Consider the following 6,754-nt stretch of genomic DNA (forward strand, 5'->3'; position numbering starts at 1 on the left):
CACTCGCATGTCAACTGGGACTTGAGCAAAACTCACCTTGCTAAAAGTTCACAGTGATATACCAACATAATGCTTTGCAGTAAGGCATAGTAATATCAGAGCAAGATGGTAAAGCATTGCAAAAAAAAAAAAAAAAAGTGTTTAATCTAGGTTTGAGGAAAGCAATAAAAATGGCAAAATTACAGGGCAAAGGTCTGCTTTTATAATATTTTAATAGATGTCCTCTGGATCCAAATTAAATCTTGGAATCCAAAAAATTGAAGGCAAAGCTTTTAGTAAAAATACATTGTAATTATGCTGTTACATATATATGCTGATAAAAATATATATATATTATAAACACTTTTCTACTGTGCAAATACACTAATAGTGTAATTACAGAAATGACTGTAGTATAACCTTTTCACTGAATCATACATTTTCCTTTGTACAATCTGTGTAAACACTTCACTTGGTATTCACTTGGTACAAACAACAGTGCCTGTCAGTAACCAAATAAGGGCAGCAGTGTGGAGTAGTGGTTAGGGCTCTGGACTCTTGACCGGAGGGTCGTGGGTTCAATCCCAGGTGGGGGACACTGCTGCTGTACCCTTGAGCAAGGTACTTTACCTAGATTGCTCCTGTATAACCTGTAAAACCTGTATAAGTGGGTAATTGTATGTAAAAATAATATCTTGTAACAATTATAAGTCTCCCTGGATAAGGGTGTCTGCTAAGAAATAAATAAAGCTGACCATTCCACTTTTAAAAGAGAACTAGAAGGACAACTAAGGCAAGTAAATGGTTAACCCTGCAAGGCACTGGCTAATCTCTGAGCTGGGTTTTAGACAGTGTGGTGAGCACACACTGATTAGTGGATCTGGCTAGTGGAAGGGTGCAGGATTAATGTGGGAAAGTCATTGATAAAGACAGAGGGGGCAGATGTTTTCCTGAACTTTCCGATCAATAGAGGCCTTGGAAATGGGCAAGGCAATCAAGAAGAGATGCTGCCTAACAAACGAATGGGGATTTCTGACTCCCTGTAGGATACTTTGCTGAGATAGTTATTAGCAGGGAAACAAAGGGACTGCGGGCACTCAGTCAAACTGCTCAACTATCCTGGAGGTTGCATTGATTGATGGGTGGACAGGTGGAGGATACAGGGCTTTAGGGGACAGATTCTAGCTTTTTTACTCTAAATATTCATTTTGCAAATTACATTTTATATTTCAGTTCGATAAACAGCCAGATGAATCGATAATAGAAACCACATCCATCTGATGGAGCGTCTAGGTGCAGAGGACTTCATGTTTCACAAACAAGCTTGTGGTTGATCGCGTGTTTCTTGTTTTCACCATCGCCTCTGACCTTGTCACCCCTAACAGCACATGCCTTACAAGTCTGCAATAAAGCACGACACAGCAAACAAGAACCGTGATTGCTGCAATAATAGTTCTGTCTTTTTTAATCCCCACAGTTTGCAACCCCTTGATGTGCCATTGGAACAACATCTGCTAATCAGCGTGGTTAGGTAACATTTCTGTTTGTATATTATCAAATACAGATTCCATAATTGGCAATATAGGTTTTAGAACCATGTTACTGCTCTGCTTTTCAAAGGAGAGCTTTATGACACTCAAACTGGTAAAGATGTTTAAACTTTGATCTTGGTAAACAATGCTACTGACCATATGCTGAGACACACCTTCACTAAGCAGTCTGCAGCTGAAAAGCAACACATGCAGCTCTCTTTTCAGGACCCTGCTCTGTCAATATTTACTTATTAATAATGTGAAGTGTGGGAGAAATCTGAATAACTAACACACTATACCACCAACCATGCTTTATAGCCAAAATATATCCGCCTGCTACTTTTTGTTTTGTTTTTGCAGTTTATGTAACTAATCATTTTACAGGAAATACAATCTTTGTAAAAATGCAAAAACTATTTTAAAAACTTGAGTCATACAGTTTGCCTCACTGTAGCTGGTGCTATGCAATAATAATAATAATAATAATAATAATAATAATAATAATAATAATAATAATAATAATAATAATAATAATAATAATAATTTCTGATTTTAACAATAATTACATCTCTGAAAATATTGGAATTGGATATGCATGGGGAAAGAAACCCCAATATCAGTTTTAAAATATTATTATTATTATGTATTTCTTAGCAGACGCCCTTATCCAAGGCGACTTACAATTGTTACAAGATATCACATTACTTTTACATACAATTACCCATTTATACAGTTGGGTTTTTACTGGAGCAATCTAGGTAAAGTACCTTGCTCAAGGGTACAGCAGCAGTGTCCCCCCACCTGGGATTGAACCCAAGACCCTCCGGTCAAGAGTCCAGAGCCCTGACCACTACTCCACACTGCTGCCAATAAAATACTGAAAGAGGTTCTATTTCTCATGTACTCAGTTCCAAAAGTTCCAGAAGAAATATAGTATATTATGCATATACATACAGGGATATTTATTTTTTCATAATGAATGGTAGTAATATTTAAACCACAGAGTGTACACAGTAAATAAAATGGGCATGAGTGATTTATTAATTACACACACAACTGTAGGGTATAATTGACTTAATTCTTGACAAGTAATAACAGTAATTTACTTACTGGGGGGCACTTTCATTCACGAAGTGCAGTTTTGAAAGAAACATATTATATTGCAAACATGCATTTTAAAATATGAAATCTGGTGCTACTATCTTACACTATGGCACCACTATTGGTAAGATAAAGTTCTCTTAGGCTTGTCTTCCCTTCCAGGAAATCTGTTACACTTCTTAGGTCATAGACAGCTGTGTCTTTGGGGTCAAGCGTCTTACTAGCTGCAAAGCATGTCAGTCAATAGGGGAGGCAGCTGGTTGGTTACTGACAGGAAAGAAAGCTCTGAAGGGGTGGAGACAAATTCACTCCTCAAGAAATTACCATGAAAGTGCATCTGAAAGCAAGGCCTTCAAACAGAGAATGATTTAAAATAGTGTAGCTTCAGATATCTTTTTAAATTAAATAGTGATACATGTTTTCTAAAACTACACATTTGAGACCTACTGTATATATATATAGTGAATTGATGTGCAAGGTGTGGAAAATGTATGGAATTATATTATAAGCTGAATCAGGCTTTTGGCTTTTATCAGGATAAGAATCTATAGGTCCCTTTGTGGCACAACCAGGGCGACATCTAGTTGCTTGAAATTCATTTCACAGACCAAACACACAGAATCAATAACCTAAGAGATGCATTGTGCAACATCGTGTGTAAGCATTTTAGCAATGCTGCAAAAACCTGAAACCTTTTTTTACTCTGGTGTTACTGTACCTCAAAATTAGCTTCCTTGTGATAATTTGCAACCAGAAGCCGTTTTCAGTATAAAAAGCTTGCTTCCATTTAAAACTTTGCAAAGTTCAATTCTATATTTACTTTAGTTTTGCTTCCTTAGTTTCATTTCATTTGGTTTAGTTTTGTACCTAAATGTAGCATGGGCTGTATTCAGTCTAAATGCAATGTATAAGATAACAGTTGTAAACATTAAATATCTTGCTGTTTCTTATAATTTTATGTAATAAAAAAATAAAAAATCTTGATTATTCTAAAGATTGTGTGATCCAGTATGCTGTATTACTTCGGACATGAATCTAATTCTCTGTTAGACCACGGAGGAAATGGTCAGCTACACGTGCATACACACACACACACACACTGCATCATATAGATTGTGATGTCCTTCCATGATTTCTGTTATCTTTAGAATTGCTGTCAAACTAGACATGGAAAACCACAACCAGGCTAAACAAATCACTTGTACATTCAAGTTTTTTTTCTACATTAATTGATATGTTGCAAAAAAGGTATTCAACTCAGCCCCTGACAAACCTTGTTTTGTGGTGTTAGAATGTTGTTGCTAGACTATATTTACTGTGTCAAACAATCCCTGAACCATCCTGGGAACTGGGGGTAGGATAACTCCAACTCTACTATTCTTTAGTGCTGTGTTTTGATGGTCTGTGAGTGCCCCTGCTGGTTAAATAATGTTAAAGCAGGTTTAGGATAAATAATTCCTCTCTCAACATTAGACTGCTAGTGAAGGCTAGCAGACAGCAGATTAGTTCACCAGGCCTGGGCTTGGGTATAACACTGAGGGCCATATTCACAGCTCATTTACCTCTGTACGAAATGTCTGTCATTTACTGGGAAAGAAACAAGGTGCATTAAAGAGCTCTTAAAAACTATAAGCCTGACAGAACAACTAAACATTTTTAATCTAAGTGTCTTTAAAGTCTGCGCACAAATGTAAAAACTAATTTGGTTTGTGGGGCTAGGGGAGGCATTTGTCTGTTTTACCCACTCAGGCCTCTTGCTTACTAGATTGGTATCCTAAAATAGATAATCGTCCACTCTTTGAATATATGCAAATGGTTTCCATAAGAAAGTTTTTTTCTCACAGGTCCAGTAGTACCTGAAATATCCTTTTTACCACAGATACAGACCGGCTGGTATTGAGGACAAATATCCCACCCAGTTGTTCTCTATTGGTAGTAAACAGATAACATTTGTTGGACGTCTTGCTTATTACTCCCTTATAAATGACTTGCTTTTGATAAAATGCTCTTCTTTTAATTCATGTTGTTATTGTTTTCAAAGCTTTTCAGTTATAATCAACAAAGTGGTGACATTATTACACATTAACATACTCATTTCAACAGTATGTAGTTTTATTTAAATAAAAGTTCATTCATCTTTAATTTCCACAGTGAATTTTCTGCTGGCTCGCTGACCTGTGAAACAGTCTGTTTATCTTTCTGATGGTTTTCTTCTGCATGTTCAGAAACTTCCTAACCCTTCCCCGGGCAAATATTGTTTTTACCTCCCAGCCCAGCATGTACGCAGGCAGAAGGAAGGGTCTACGTGACAGCAAGTGGTTCTGTAGTGGCTGCAGCTCACAAAATATTTTCATACTTTCTCTCACCTGCCGTGCACTTCCGTTCACTATCAAGGTCTCAAATGTGCAGTTTGGAAAAAAAACATCTGCTATCACAAACATATAATCATTTTAAAACAAGATAAATAAAAAAGGTGAAAGAAAGTTCTCAGTTTGCTGGCCTTACTTTCCAGAACCTGCTTACACTTCCTCTAACAATTAAAATATTTGTTGAGCTGCAATTTTAAAAAGGGGAAAAAATATAGCACTAACCTCAAATGAAACTTGTGGCCAAGATTAACATTTATTTTGGACTTCCCTCCACACGAATATTGACACAGCAGATGTATTGTATTTTCTGTCAAAGAGGTCCCCCTTCTGGTGTTATAGGGAAGCACGTATAACTTGTTTCAACTGTCACACAAAAGAACAGTATCTAGTATTTTAAGGCTGTTCTCCAGGTCTGACTCAGGTTGACAATGTCCAGTATTTCCTCAGACTGTGTTTTAAAAAACAAAATAGTTTATCCAATAATAACCGCTGCTCTTTTATAGTCCTCCTTTACTAAAGGATATAGTGACCACTCACGAATACCCATGTATAGAGAGTGCACCAAAATTATTCAGATGACTTATTTGCCAATACACTTACATTTAATATCCATATTACTATATATTGTAGTTAGGTTCAATTGTGTAAATAAACAGTGCCAAACTGTCTAATATTGAAAAATATAAATACACATATATAATTAAATAAAATTTACACATTATTTAGGGAAACTAAAACATATATTTTTACAAAAATATATATATATATCCCACAAGGCAACTTTGTATGTGCATTGTTGAGAAAGCATAATAAATAGTTCACCCTAAAGAATCATTTAAAATGCACAGTGGGGGCACATTCGTGCAATTTGACTGTAGTAACATGACCTGTTGATTTGTTGCTCAATATACTTGTACCCACTGGAGGGAGTGCAGAAACAAGAACACGGCCTTGATTTCACAATGTCTCCAGCAGGCCTAGATACAGTAGGCCTACTCTAGAGTAAAAAACATATAAAGTAGTGCTGTGCAAATATTGGATATACAGAGAAACATTTTGAGGTAAAAATGACCATGTTCTTAATTGTTACTATGCCAGTATCCTAATTTATAAATTACTTTTATCAAAAATACATGCAAATGGTACAGTCAAGTAACCTGACCCCTCTTACACAAAGGAAACCAACGCATAATGCCGTTGGATTGTAAGTCGCCCTGGATAAGGGCGTCTGCTAAGAAATAAATAATAATAATAATAATAATAATGCAAAGTGAAATAAATAAAGCACATTCCACTGCACAGGAGAGTGTTTCTCTCCTTTCTTTATATGCTCATTTGATGGGTACCAGGGTTATTGAGAGACTTCTTTCATGTAATATGGCAGTAGTTATACATTTGTCTCAGTAAATTCTAAATGTAATAATATTTGGGTTACACTTTAGCATAATGGTTGCAAGTTCATATACATTCCAGTAGATTAGCTGTTTGTGGTTCTTCAATTAACCCCAATTACTTTACGGTACTGCTAAAATATTTTGCCTGTTGTTGTAGAGGGGGCAGTAATCTATTCCGAAACACCAAGAAGATTAGTAAACAAGGGGCTGATTGCGGTTAAAGGGCAATAAACACCCCACCCTGCATCGTCCATCATCATAGAACATGGAGACCATTTTGGGGTACCTTTGGTCTTGTGAGATGGTTTGCTCATGGAAATCATCGGTTATCTCTTCAGGGATACCCAGGTGTTTATTAAGAGGTCTAAGTTAGATAAAA

The sequence above is a fragment of the Acipenser ruthenus genome, chromosome 31 (genome assembly GCF_902713425.1).
Source record: "Acipenser ruthenus chromosome 31, fAciRut3.2 maternal haplotype, whole genome shotgun sequence".
NCBI classification, from domain to species: Eukaryota; Metazoa; Chordata; class Actinopteri; order Acipenseriformes; family Acipenseridae; genus Acipenser; species Acipenser ruthenus.